The following is a 15,574-nucleotide window of genomic DNA, read 5'->3' on the forward strand; positions in this document are numbered from 1 at the left end:
GCTTGTGCCACCAGTGGCACCCTCAGAATGTGGTGAGTTCTGAGGGTCCCTCGCCAGTGGCCCATCTTCCGGCACATCTGGGGTTTCTTTTTCAGAGTGCTCCGGCTGTCCTTCCCCCGAGGTCTGTTCTGATACCCACACACTAGTCCTCTCACCAATGTCCATTTCTGGTATATCGTTCACGGATGAGTCCTCCATCTCCTCACTCGGATCCTCACGGTCTCCCATATTAGGTGTCTCCAAGGCAGTGTCAGGTAGAGGCAAGAAGTTTACAGGCATTATCAGATTACGGTGGACCGTTTTCTCCTGGCCAGTCGACATGTTCTGTATATTGAAGATGTGGATGTCGCTATTCTTCTCCGTAACAATATAGAGGTTGTTCTCCCAACGATCCACCAGCTTCCTCTTTCCACGTTCACCCTTATTCGCCAGCAGCACCCGATCACCGACCTCCACTGGAGCCCCTCTGATCTTCCTGTTGTAGAGGCCCGCATGCCTCTTCAGCTGTTTGGTTGCCGACACCTGTACCGTCTCCATGGCCTCCCTCAGGTCTCTCGTCAGGGACTTTATGTACTCGTCATAGTCTACAACCTCTGAGTCTTGCAGCACCGTACCAAACATCATGTCGACAGGCAGACGTGGGGTTCTCCCAAACATCAACTGGAAAGGGGCGTAGCCCGTGGTTTCATGAACCGTACAGTTGTAGGCAAAGGTCAACGACTTCAGCTTCTGGGGCCACCTGTGCTTCGCTCTTATAGGTAAAGCCCTGATCATGTTTCCCAGCGTTCTATTGAACCTTTCGACTCCCCCGTTCCCCATTGGATGGTAGGGAGTTGTGTGCGACTTCTGGACTCCTGCAGCACTCAACAACTCAGCAATCAATTTACTTTCAAAGTTGGCCCCTTGGTCAGAGTGGATACGACGAGGAAAACCATACACACAGAAGATGTTGTTCCATAGCTGAAGGGCCACTGCTTTAGCTGATTGGTTCGGACACAAGAAGGCATGGGCCATCTTAGTAAAATGGTCAGTGACGACCAGGACATCCAAGGACTTGTTGTTGGAGTCTTCAGCAGACCAGAAGTCCACGCACACCAACTCGAGGGGCTCAGTCGTGATGATGTTCTCCAGTGGAGCTCTGGCCTCTGGCTCGGGGGCCTTACTGAACACACACCTCTTGCAGGTCTTGACATACTCTCTGGCATCCGACTCCAGACCATGCCAGAAGAACCTCTGTCTCGTCAAGTACAACGTCCGCTGTTGCCCCTGATGACCGGCTTCATCGTGGACACCCTTCAAAACTGTCGCCCTCATTGAGGTGGGTACTACATACTGGTACGTCTTCTTCTTTGACAGCAAACTTTTGGTAACGCGATACAGTACACCCATTTTCAGAGTGAGCTTCTCCCAGGTCTTCAGAATCCGCAGAGCCTCGAGTCGTTCATGGCCACGTTCCCTCCTAGAAGGTCTACGGCCCCTGTCCACGTAGAAGACAACTCTGGCGAGAGCGTCATCCTGGCGCTGCTTTGATATCAGGTCGTCACGGGATAGCACTCTCACATCTGACATCTCAGACGGCACCAGTGACTGAGTGAGCTGAGGCAGTAGCAGCGCACAGTTCTGTAGACCAGCCTCCCCTTGCGACCTCAGGACTGCTGACACCGCTTCCTTTGACAGAGAACCAGGAGAAGGATAGGAGGAGGTTTGGCAGTCCATGACAATTTCACAGGCATCTGCCTCAATTGACGGTGAGCAGCTTTCGAGGTCGAATGGGTGGGTCGACCAGCGGAACACATCTTGCACCTTCTCAGCACGTACTCCCGCAGCTTCTTCCAGCAAGGCCTTGTATGGAACCCTTGTGATGCGGTGGAGAGCACTCGGCTGCACAAATGGCTGTCTACTGAGTGCATCAGCAATGACATTTTTGGGACCGGGAATGTACTTGATGTCAAACTCGAATGGAGCAAGTTTAGCAACCCATCTCTGTTCACAGGCATCCAATTTGGGCTTGGACAGGATGTACGTTAATGGGTTGTTGTCTGTCCATACAGTAAAAGGCTTGCCCCTTAGCCAATGACTAAATTTCTCACAGACAGCCCACCGTAAAGCAAAAAACTCTAACCTATGGGCAGGATACTTTGACTGTGCATAAGTAAGTGATTTGCTAGCGAATGCTACCGGTCTGGCTGCAGACCCATCCTCTGGCACCTGGGAAAGGACAGCACCTAATCCATTACTAGATGCGTCTACAGACAGCAAGAAAGGTCTACTAAAATCAGGGTGGGCTAGCATGACCTGATCGAGGAGAGCTTGTTTCAACTGACTAAAGGCCTGTTTGCACTCACCAGTCCAGTCTGCTGCTGTGAGTTTCCTATGTATTCCTCTTTTCCTCTTGCCTTTCCCGTGGCGTGGTGCCTTCGTCCCCGTTGTCAGCCCATGCAGCGGCTTAGCGATGGTGGAGCACCCCTCAATGAACTGCTGGTAATAGACTATCATTCCGAGAAAGGACCGAATCTTCCCCTGGGAAGGCACGTCCGTGTTATCCTCCATGAGATCCTTCTCTGTCATCCCTGTAATAGCCGTCACTTTTTCTGGGTCTGTGGCCACACCTCCTTCACTGATGACATGCCCCAAGAACCGCACTGACCTCTTCATGAAATGGCATTTCTTTGGAGACAATTTCAGATTATGGGCTTTGAGACGCTCAAAAACTGACTCCAAGCGTTGCAATCCAAGTTCTTCAGTCGGGGCAAAAACCAGCACATCGTCCAGGTAGCATAGGAGGCTAGAAAAATTTTGATCCCCAAAAATGCTCAACATCATCCTCATGAATGTAGCTGGGCTGTTGCATAGTCCTTGTGGAAGACGGTTATATTCATATAACCCAAAAGGAGAAGTGAAGGCTGTAAACTTCTTGTCGTCTTCATGCACCTCCACATTGTAGTAGCCGGAGGTCAAATCCATTGTAGAGAAGAAAGCATTGCCACCAAGGGCCGCCAGAGCATCAGCTTGGTGAGGTAGAGGGTGGGCATCCTTTACGGTGCGAGCATTGAGCCATCGGAAGTCTGTACACAGTCTCAGATCACCAGACTTCTAACAGACCAGGACAAGTGGGGAGGCATACTCACTGCTGGATTTCCTGATTATCTCTCGCTCTTCCATCTCATCCAAGGCCTGCCTGAGCTTGTCATAATGGTTAGGGGAGAGCCTACGGTAAGGTAGCCTAAAAGGCTTAGTGTCACTGAGTCTGATGCGATGGACATATCCCGTAGCCTTCCCGCAATCTAGTTTGTGCCGGGAGAAGATAGACTCGTAGCGGGCTATAAGCTGAACTATCCTGGCCTTACACTGTTGCGACAACTGAGTGGACTCAATGTCAATGTCACCTAACCCTAACTCGTGCAACACCTCACTTGTCACTCTGTGCGGGTTGACGGTACTGTCAACGGTCAAGCTATCTCCACTACCATTGTCAAAGTCTGGATTGTCATCCATTTTGTGTACCTGCTGCACCAGGGGGACCGGTTTGACAGTGGGCCCATCCATATAGTCAGTGTCAAAGTCCTCTAATGCCATGCAAGGAAAAACATCCGCTATCTTGGCATTCCGTCTCACCGTTACTGGCTTTGGTGAGGGGTTGATAACTTTGACAGGGACCCAGCCATCGCTCCACAATGTCGCTACTGTTCTCCCCACTAGAATGTTTTTTGGCCTTGAGCGTGCCCTCGTAGGCTCAATAACGACAGCACTGCCTGCGGATACATTTTGAGGCGTACACAGCCGGCCCCAGACTAAATGTTCCTGCATAGGCTCCAATGTGACCGCCCGCTTCAGCCTTACTGTGCCCATTCTTTCTGGCACTTCAGTCCCTTTCCATCTCTCTACATTAGCCAGCAGACGGAACAGTTTGTCATCTCCATTGTGTTCAGATGATGACATCTTCTCCCAGAAGTCACCAGTCGTCTTCAGCTCCCTGATGAGGTGTTTAATCACGTTGCTGCCTAGGATAAGCTCATCACGTTGGCCATCCACTACTAGAACAGGGACAGAGACACTGCTGCCATACACAGACAGATTCAATTCACACACACCTACAGGCTTGGTCTTCAACCCCCCGCAGCCAACCAACACCACTTCAGTTGGACTGAGGGAGCCACTCTTGAGCACACCTGCTTTCTCAAGGCGTGGCACCACTGTTGAGCTCAATGTGCATGCCATAAAACCGCTGTCAATCATAGCGCTCACCTCTATAACATCCCCCAGTAACACACTAGTATAGAAGAGTTCATCATTGTGGAGCACTCTCTGTGTATTTTGCATAACGACTTTTTCGTTCGACTTGACTTCATCACAAACATTTGAATATACTGACTCTAGATCTACAACACTAACTGATTGGGGCACCTCACAAGGCCCAGCACTTCCCCCCATCCCGTGCGGGCCAGCTAGTTTTCCTGCCACTGTGTCGTTGTTTGATGGAGCGACGGGAGTTACCGATGAAGTGCGAGGGCATTCTTGACGTCTGTGCCCAGCTGCATAACAGAGGAAGCATAGGTGGTTAGAATAACAATGATCCATTGTGCTGTGATTCGCATCACCACACAATTTGCATCACCACACAATTTGCATCGCAAAGACAGGTTCTCCCTTCTCCTGGGCCTCCCCTGGAAACGGTTATCATAGCCGCCTACAGGTTGCTGTGGCCTCTGCTCCAAGACCCGTTCAAGCATGCCAATCACCCGATCCAATGCCTCGGATGAGCCAGTTGTGGGCTGCTGCAAGGGGTCCGGACAGTTTGCAACAGCTGACACTGGCCTACTTACTTCCTGCGTCAGTGTGGTGACCAGTGGGGCCAGCCGCAAGGGACGTGGAGCCTTGCACTTCCTCTGGTACTCCTCCAGCCTGCCATGGACCTCCGCAACCGTCCACTCATGCAATGGTTTGCACATGAATATCAATGACAGCTCTGGGTTCGGACAGTGCTTGATGAACATGACAGTCAGAACACGTGATGGATTGTCTAGCTCCTTGTTCTGCCTCTTCAAACAGTCCTCTGCCACCTCTATGGCCCTGTTCAGTCTGATCCAGTAGTCAAATGGAGTCTCCCCTTCCATTGGCAACGTAGAATAAACATCAGCTAGGGGCATGTCGGAGTTGACTGTGTCGCTAAAGTGACGCTTCAGAATGTCAAAAACTGGTCTAGGGCCCTGGCTTAAGTCAACTGGGTTACTGCGTAGGCTTACTCTTACCACGTCACGTGCCCGCCCTGACAGTTTACCCAAAACTTCATCTGACCTCTCCTGCCCATCATAGCCCTTCCTCTGCATGTACGCTAACATGGTCTCCTCCCACTCATGCACTGTGCATTTCTCTGAACCATCCCCCCTGAAACACACTGGTTCCCTGACATCATTTTTCACCACTACATTTAGACTAGAGCTGGCCCCAGCCATGGTACCACCAACATAATCGACCTTCTGTCCTACCCCATCTCCTATAGCCTTTAATTCCAAACAAGAGGCAATATTTTCACCTATGGAGTGACCTATCTGCTTAACAATGTCTGCCAGGAAATCCATAGAGACATCCTCCTTCCTAGGACTAGGTGAAACTGGCTCGAATGCACTGAGTTGAGGTAGCTCTAAATCATGTGGAAAGCGCACACTTGCCTGTGCAGTTGGCCTGGCCAGAGGTGTGGAAGCAACTGGAGAAATAGCTGCCCCCCTACCCACTGGCGGTGAAGGGTTAAACATGAAAACTCCCCTACCTCTCCCAAAACCTTCCATTTTTAAAATAAAATTAAAATAAAATATATTGTTTTTTTTAATGTAAATATTTAGACAAAAAAAAAAAAATCACAATCAATATGAACAATTCTATCAAGTCGAAATGAACATAATCCACCCAAAACAAACGTTCAGTAGTAGATGTCTAACAAGACCAAGAATCAACACAGAAAAGTAACAAGAAACGCCATCATAAATAGCTGTCGCCACCGTGTGGTAGAAAATGGCGTTGCCCTCACGTTAATTGGCTTCGGAAGGTTACTAGCATAACAGCACAATTACATCACTAAATAATCATAGCATCACCACATACAAGTAATAACCAGTACATTATATTTCCCCCACTCACTCATGCTACCAGGAGCTCCCTGAGAATTCCACTTGTGCAGAAAGCGAAACCTAGGCCCCTGGCGTGCATCAGCAACCACAGTACTTCTTGAAGCCGGGTCTCGGATCCTTCCACGTGACGTCCGGCGAAGACAAGAAGACGAGTCACGGCACCAGTGTAACAGATGTATATCGTACTCTCCTTGCGTTGTGTTTTCTCCTAATAAATCACATCAGCCAGTGGTCCCAGTTGAGCATAATTTATTCCTGTTGTTAAATGAGAAACAGCACGGTAGTTGTGCAGGGCTTAATGATACTGATGGCTGTCGATGGCAAAAGCCCTTGCATCACATTTTCATACTGGGGTCACAAAATACAAAAATACAATACAAAATATAACATGTGTAAATACCTGTTGTTAAATGAGAAACAGCACGGTAGTTGTGCAGGGCTTAATGATACTGATGGCTGTCGATGGCAAAAGCTGTAGCATGAAGACAACTGTGTTAGCAGTGGGCTTATGTGACCATTACAACGGTGTATGCTAGCTAACACTTATCTACAGCAATCATATGCCAAAGCACATTCCATAAAGCCCCTCAATCCCTAACAGGTACCATATACCCACACATGTATAAATCAGTAACGTACAGCAAACTTGTACACATTGTAAAATATAAAATATAAAACAGTATTCAGAACGTGACCTACCCCTTGCATCACATTTTCATACTGGGAAGACCTGACGTTCGCGATCTCCCCCTATCTGCAAGCGGGGCCAATCACAACACACCTTATTGTCATCAGTTGAACCAACCAATACGAATGCTTGAACATTAAGTACACATTTCTTTAGAGGCAAGTGGAAACATAACCAACCCTGTTACACGCGCTAATAGCGTTTCAATCGGTGACGTCACTTGCTCTGAAACCTGAAGTAGTTGTTCCCCTTGCGCTGCAAGGGCCGCAGCTTTTGTGGCGCGATGGGTAACGATGCTTCGTGGGGTGTCAGTTGTTGATGTGTGCAGAGGGTCCCTGGTTCAAGCCCAGGTTGGGGCGAGGAGAGGGACGGAAGCTATATGGTTACAGTAGCAGTGTGAACAGTCTATTGCTTGGGTGGCTGGAGTCTTTGGCAATTTTTCGGGCCAACTTCTGACACCGCCTGATATAGGCGTCCTGGATGGCAGGGAGCTTGGGCCCCAGGGCCATTAGGAAGTTATCTGCTGTCTGAAAATGATTCTGGATTACTCTTTAAATGTCAAAGGTGGCACAATGGCAGTGCCTGAGGCAGAAGCATTGTGATGCTTATGACCAAAGTACTTTCTAGTACAGCATCAATGGTGATACACACATGCAACTAATCCACCACACACATACAAATACACAGGCACACAGATGTTCCTAGATAGCCTCACAGGCACTCATTCCCATACACACTTCACCCATATGAGAGGTGTCACGTATGCACCCTCTCCGGCGTTTGAGTTCGCCAGTCTGCTTATTATTACGCACACCTGTCACCATCATTACGCGCACCAGCACCTCATCAGACTCATCTGGACTCCATCACCTTCCTGATTACCTTCCCTATACCTGTCACTCACTTTGGTTCTTTCCCTAGGCGTTATTGTTTCTGTTCCTGTGTTTAATGTCTGTACGCTACTCTTGTTTTGTTCAATGTTTGTTTATTTATTAAATACACTCCCTGTACTTGCTTCCCGATTCTTAGCGTACACATTACAGAATAACGCCTCACCAAAGGGGAGCATTAGGGAGTGTTTTTTGTTGTTTTTGTAGGTGATGTCGGGCCGGGTGCCGCTACTGGAGCAACCGGGGATGCCTCAGCTGACTCGTTAGGTTTACAAGATTCAGTTGACCCGTCAAGCGTCTGTGGCCGACGCTACCAAGGATGCCTCAGCTAGCTTGTCAGGTTCCCATGCCTCAGCTAGCTCGACAGGTTCACAAGACTCGGTTGGCTTGGCAGTCTCCCATGCCTCAGCCGGCTCATCAGGCTCCCATGCCTCAGCCGGCTCATCAGGCTCCCATGCCTCAGACGGCTCGTCAGGCTCCCATGCCTCAACCGGCTCGACAGGTTCCCGCGCCTCAGCAGAAGCAATCGGCCAAGTGCTGGTCCCTGGGACCGTCCCTCTGGTCGGCGTCCTGTGGCTGGAGCCTGCCCGTCAGGGAGGGGGTACTGTCACATAAACTCCCTCTCCGGTGTTCGAGGTCACCAGTCTCCTTATTTTTACGCACACCAGTCATCATCGTTACGCTCACCAGCACCTCATCAGACTCACCTGGACTCCATCACCTTCCTGATTACCTTCCCTATAACTGTCACTCCCATTGGTTCTTTCCCTTGGCGTTATTGTTTCTGCCACCCCAGAAGCCAAGTCTGCCTACCTCATGGGTCAGCCACACTGTAGCCTACCCTCCGATGGCTGCTTTGGCACCATAGCGATTATGACAGCAGGCTGAGACAATGATGTACTACTGCTCAGGTCAGAAACGGCAGGCAGGCTAATTAGTCATTGAACCCTGGGACCGTGATCTAATTCTAGATTTACCCATTTAAATTCAATTCCATGAGTTTTCCTACTCTGGCTATAAAGAAATACATTAAGCATTCTAAAGAAATTACACTGAGGTGATTTACAGTATTGTAAATTGATGGCCCTTGATTTCCAATAGAGAGTAACAAATGCTTAGCTACATTTTCATAGATTGTTTTGATTTTCTTTGCATGTTATTAAACACTTATTCAACGAGTTTTATATATTTTTCTGATCAAATAATGCAGCACACATGTTGTTAAACAGCTCTCGATGTGCCTATGCCAGAAATAGTGGGTGGTTTGTGATGCCATTCAGTATCTCTCCCTTCAGTCTCTTTCTATCTCCATCTCTGTATCTTGGATCATGGTTTGCTACACAGCAATGCTGCTGAGACGTCTGTCTGTCCAGGTCGGGGTGCTGCAGTGATCTATGCCTTGGACAACACATGAACAGTGAGCAATAACATACTCAAATATAAAATAGTCCTGAAGACACACCATGCCCCCACACACAAGCAGCTGTTGTCTCTTCCCCATCACTGGGGTTTGGAACAGCTGTATGTCTCTCCTGTCTTCTGTTAATTTATGTGTTTGTTATTATTCAATGTAGTCTGGTTTGGCGCAGATCTTCTTACTGTCTAATCTTTAAGATGGATGGCCAGAGATATGAGAGTCTGTGTGAGATCTGCTCCCCTTATTGACCAAAGCTCATTATTTATGGGTAAAAACTAACTACACCCCTGATATTGAGGGGAAAATGTACTGTCATTTGATTAAGGAGGAGCAGTAAGAGACTTCATTTCAAACTGGCATTACTAACACATCTGGGCCCTGAGAGATGCTTGAGAACCTTCCATTAGAGCTGAATTGATGATCTGAATATTGTCCCCTGACAGTAAATGCTTGCGCAACTGTTGAGCTGTGCTTTGATAGGCTATTTATGGAAGCTGCTGTGGATGGACGTAAAAAAAGAGAATACATCTGAAAAGAGAATCGAGTCTGTCTTGTGGTTAAAAAGGCTTTCATGTGGAATTAAGTTGAAGCTCAAATCATTCCCCATTACCTTTCCCCTGCTTGTGCCTGTCATGGGAGCATCTCCATCTGAGCGCCTTACCCCTGTGTCACTGACAGCTCCTAAAGAGCCCCGCCCCCATCTGACATCCCCTCCTCAGGCTCAAGTTCTAGTAATCCTTCTCTTTCTCTGAGCCAGTGAGTGAATGATCACAGCTCTCTCTCTCTCTCTGTCTGTCTCTCGTTCTCCTGGAACACTGCTGAGAAAGATAATTGCATCCATGGTTGCTATGTTTTCGGTTTTGCACGTGAGGTCTCTGAAAATGTTTAAGTCTGTCATAATTGGGGGAGTTGGAAAAACAGCGCTAACAGACATAAATAAATGGTTAGCGTTTGGCTTGTGAAAGGATCACGACCACATGAGAGGGATGATGTCCTCTTTGTGTGCAAAGAGGGAGGAAAGAAGTGAAAGAAGGAATGAAAATAGAATGAGTTCTGAACTGGCTCAATCCACAAAATGAACGGTTCCAGAATTCTGTCTCTCTGCCTAGATATGATGATGGCTCTGTATGTGTGCATGCACCAGGAGGGTACATGGCCTGGCATACACATCAGAGCAACTCATGTCTGATTATAAATTCTAGCATACCAAATGGTTACTCAGCATAACGACTGCCTATATAGCCTATCCCTCATAGAGTTTGCCGTCTCCTAAGGGGGCAACATCCACGCAGTCCCTCGGTTGTGAATGGATATGGCCATGAATCCGCAACACAGAACCCCTGTGTTACCGTCCTGGTGAAAGTGCTTGGAGACACCTGTCTTCAGTCAGGCCATTGGACAAGTGCACAGGCCTGACACACGTCTGCCCCAAATAAAACCCTCTGTCGCTGGAGTTCATCGAGTCTCAGATGGAAAGCCATAAGAGACTTCTGTTTTCATCATAGCATCCAGAGTATAAACAGAATGTAAACCTCTAATAAACGACATGAAGGGCGTCTGGTTCCAATCGCAGGTCTTACCCAGAGCCTGAGAGTGCTGAGCCTGAGAGCAACTGAACCCTGTTGAGACACAGAGCAGCGTTTATTTAAGAGGTCACGTCTGTTACATCACGACTCCATCACTATCCAGCAGCCATTCAGGACAGGAGTGGATCACAGAGTCAACGGATGAGCCTCATGGAAAATGAGGTAAAGACGATGAACTAGACCAGTGTGTTTGTCTGAAGTCAGACACAAACCGACCTATTGGAGATTCACCTGTTGATAGCTCGTATAGACAGAAGATGGCGCTAATATCACAGATTGGGGGGAGAAAAGCGAAAACTGCACAGTTTGTGAGAGACACAAGAGGAGGGAAATAGAGGAACCGATAGGGACAGAGTTGAACTTGTTTATAAGAAGAGAACAACATGCACTTTACAGCATCTTCTTCACATTAGAGGATATTATGATGCACTTGCATTGCCCTCTGTCAAATCTTTTCACTTTTAGTAATGAATGAAGGGAAACCGAAAAGGAATACCAATACAGGCTAAAGAGAACATGATACACTGATCAACTAAATGTGCACAGTAACAGCAAGTGTTACTCAATATTCATGTCCTGATGTATTTGGAAACACTGTATTGGCAATCATTAAGCCTACATCTGACTTATTCCTTTATCTATTCTTTTTCTTGCCTTACTTTCTCTCATAGTCCTAGTTGATGAATCAGATGGCCAGAGAAGGGTTGTCTGAACAGTCAGATTTAGGATGTCTAACACTTTGGATCAATTGGTGAAGGACCTGCGAGTACATGGAGCTTTTCAGGCCTCCAGAGCACCAGACCTCTTCACACCTCAACAGTGATCCCCAGAGTCTGGCCCTCTCCTGGGCTGCCGGGGACAGGGGCAGGGGAGGTGGGAGTTTATGCATCCCCAGCTCCTCTCTCTGATGTGGGCCGCTGAGTAATGGTCGTACATCCTTCAGCGCTCCTCTCCTGCTGCACATTCTGACTGGATTAAATACATGCAGAGGATTTATTGACTGAAAAACCACAGGAGCCCCACAAACACTTCAGCCCAACTCCACTCTCAGTGCAGCCTAGACGGGTGCAGGAATTCAACAGCTGCCCCACCGGTTACTCCTCTCTTCTCCAATCCCTTTCACAATATGTCTCTGTATCTCTCCTCACCTCTCCTTTACTCTCCGCCTTCATTTTTACAAGGTTCTCTCCATTATCAGCTCTCCATATTATTTTGGCTTTCCTACATCTTGTAAGAATCTCTCTGGTTCCACTCATAGTTCTACAGCTACACCATTGAGAGCATCTTGACTAGCTGCATCACCGGTTGGTATGGCAAATGCACCGCCCTCGACCGCAAAGGGCTACAGAGGGTGGTGCGGACGGTCCAGTAAATCACTGGGGCTGAGCTCCCTGCCACCCAGGACCTCTATATTAGGCGGTGTCAGAGGAAGGCCAGAGAAATTGCATAAGACATCAGCCACCCAAGCCATAGACTGTTCATATGCTACCATCCGGCAAATGGTACCAAAGCATCGGCTCTCCGACCAACAGGCTCCGAGACAGCTTCTACCCCCAAGTCATAAGACTGCTAAATAGTCATTTAAATGTTTACCCAGACTATCTGCACTGACACCATCTTGCTTGCACTGACTCTATGCACACTCACAAGACTATATATACACTATATACACTACACAAACCCAGACACACACACTGAAACACTTTCACACTCATCAAATGCTAGCCCTACTCCTATCTTTAATTTAGTAGTATTATTATCTATTCTGATGCCTAGTACCTTTACCCTACCTTTATGTACATATCTACCTCAAATACCTCGTACCCCTGCACAGTAATATGGTACTGGTACTCCCTGTATATAGCTTCATTCTTGTGTATTTTATTCCTCTTGGGTTACAATATTTTTTTAAATTGTTGATAAGGGCTCGTAAGTAAGCATTTCACAGTAAAGTCTACACCCGTTGTATTCGCCACACGTGACCAGGTGGGGCAGGGGGGAAAAAGAGTGTTAGAGAGCGATAAGGAATCCCTTGGTTTTAGCTCATTTAAAACACTGTTAAAACCAAGGGATTCCTTATCTCTCTCTCACGCTCTTGTCCCCCCTGCCCCACCTCTCTCTCTCTCTCTCTCTCTCTCTCTCTCTCTCTCTCTCTCTCTTCGGAGGTAAAGGCAGGATCTTCAACTCCTCGAGTCGTTTGGGGATGTGTGTACCCCACCAAGAGTCTCCCTTAAATTAGCCAAACTACATTGATAATTCATGGGCCATATGTGCGGCAGAGAGAGATGAAAAACAAAGTCCACGGTTGTAACTACCCATCGTTATTATACAAGGCCCATTTTATGCACCATCATGCAAATACAGTGAGGTTTTGGTTGGGGGCTGGTTCAGAATTACTTACAATTCCATGCTTTAATCTGTTTTTAGGATCTCAGCTCAATATGATGTATTCCCTAGCTTTAGATTTCAAACCCAAATCAACCATGTCCTGGATTGCAGATGTTACAAGACCAAACCAGCAAAGGCTCCGGTAGTTTGGATGTTTTCAAAGAGGCTATAAGAGTCTCGTATCCTACAGAGCGGCCAGCTGAAACCACTGGCCAGTCAAAACATGGTGAGTTCATGTGTTTACTACTAACCAGGCAGCAGACTGATGCTCAGTGAGCCTGTTGTCCCCTGGTCTGTCTGTCACGTGCACCATTCAGGGATGACATGGCGTCCTGCCGGGGCGGTGGGCAGGATAATCCCAGCTCGTAATTACAACAGACATCCATCAGGGTACACATCCATCCATGTGCAGGCTGGGACAGGGGCCTGTGTTCGGCCTCCACACAGACCCTCCCTCTAGCTAACTCTCTCTTTCACTCTCTTTATCTCTGTCTCCCCCTCGCCCTGTGTGTCTGTCTTTATGAGGATCCAGGGATGGCTGCCCATATGGAGGAAGCTAGGAGCAGCATTTGGTGCCAAGATTGAAATCAAAAAGATAAATATTCCTTTCCCCAGGAGGGAAGTGAGAGTGGAGGCCTGATCTCCTCCTCTATTGATGGGGGGAATGGGAGGCTGTGGGTTGGGGGGGTGTCTGTTCACCAGCTGCCTTGTATGAGATATGTCCTATACTCCTTATAAGCAGGGGGTGTCCCTCTCTCTAGTTTGGGTGTATGTATGCTTCCCATTGGCTTGCAGGGTTAGCTGACTTTCTTTCCCCAGCATTGCGGGTCCCTCAGCATCACCCTAAAGGAGACCCCACAGAGTGGCCTCGCTGACTTCAATAACCTCTGCTGCCACAGCTGATTTATTTACCATTTGATAAAAATATGTTGATATAAAATGTTGAACTTCTATTCACCATGCCTTGTATACTGTAGTTCAACTGCTACTCTTGGGTTAAGGTTGTGAAAGTTGTGAAGATGTGAATGGGAATTACATAATTTGCTTAATGTAATGTCTGATATGAACACAGCACCGTGAGCCACCTAAGACACTCAGAGAATGCCCTCCCTAAAGTAAAAGAGAGATGGGTGACATTAAAGGAAGAGTGTTTCATTATGAGGCACATGGATAACTGAGGTCCTTTCTGATCCACAGCACACGCTCTTTGCGGGTCAAATTAGCACACAGCTTTTCAACATGTTCCTAATGCGAATGCTCTCTGATGCTGAGTGTCAGAGTTGGTATCCCTAGTTTTTTTTATATGTTGTTCACACGCACACAAATCCCCCTCCATGTAAAGAACCATATATTCCCCTGACAGCAGGGAGTAGCAAGCTAATTGATAGAATAATGAAAAGATGAAAAGAGCTCTGTGAGATGCCCCTCTAATCCTCGCCTCTTCTACTCCATTATTCCTCAGCAGGCCTCTCCAGGCTGAGTAGCTGAGGGGCCTAGTGTACTCTTGACTAGAGAGTCTCTAGTCTCTAGGAGAGACCCAGAACTGGTGGGGCCCATATTCTCTCTCTCTCTCGCTCAGCCGACACAAAGCAGACTCCTCTGCCTGTGAGGCCCAAGCAGGCCCTGCACAGATACATTACAACACTTATCAAGAAAGGGAGAGAGTGAGAGAGAGGGAGACAGAGAGAGGAGAGAGATGGTCTGGATTGCTGTAAGCAAAGAAGTTTAGACGACTGTGTAAAATCAGTTAAATCATACCAATAGGAGAGGAATTGCCTAACTTTGACCCTGGCTTCCTGTTGTAGTGTTGCGTGACTGAGTTTGGCTCTTGAACCCCCAAACCTGGGGTAATATTTAAGCTGCTCCAAGGGGTCAACGGTAACCTGCGTTGGTCAGCGAGCTGAGGAATCCACACGCGCCGATCTTATCTGGCAAGGTGAAACCAGAGCAGGCCTGGCGCTGCCATCAAACTGAGCCAGGCCCAGAGGGCATCATGGGAACTACTGGGATGCCTGCCTAGGGACAGGAACCTGACTGAGGTTCACAGTCATGTGACCGGCTCAGAGACTGGCTTTGAAACTCATCTGTCACTCATCATTAATCCCTCTCCAGGTCCAGTTACACTTCCAGGGGAAAACATTTCATATATTACAACTCCTATACCCAAAAGAACTACTGAAAATTATACTACATAATCATTTTCCTGTTATATTTTAACATTTGTCTATTAGCTTTTTAAGGATGGAAATGTAAAACATGCACAAAAAACAGGGTTGTATTGTTCCATACACCAGATACACAGACGCAGTGAAATGTGTTGTTTTACAGGGTCAGCCATCATAGTACGTAGCCCCTGGAGCAAATTAGGCTTAAGTGCCTTGCACAAGAGCACATCAACATATTTTTCACCTGGTTGGCTCAGGTATTTGAACAAGCAACCTTTTGGTTACTGGCCCAATGTTCTAACTGCTAGGCTATCT

Source organism: Salmo trutta, chromosome 29 (assembly GCF_901001165.1).
Source record: "Salmo trutta chromosome 29, fSalTru1.1, whole genome shotgun sequence".
NCBI classification, from domain to species: Eukaryota; Metazoa; Chordata; class Actinopteri; order Salmoniformes; family Salmonidae; genus Salmo; species Salmo trutta.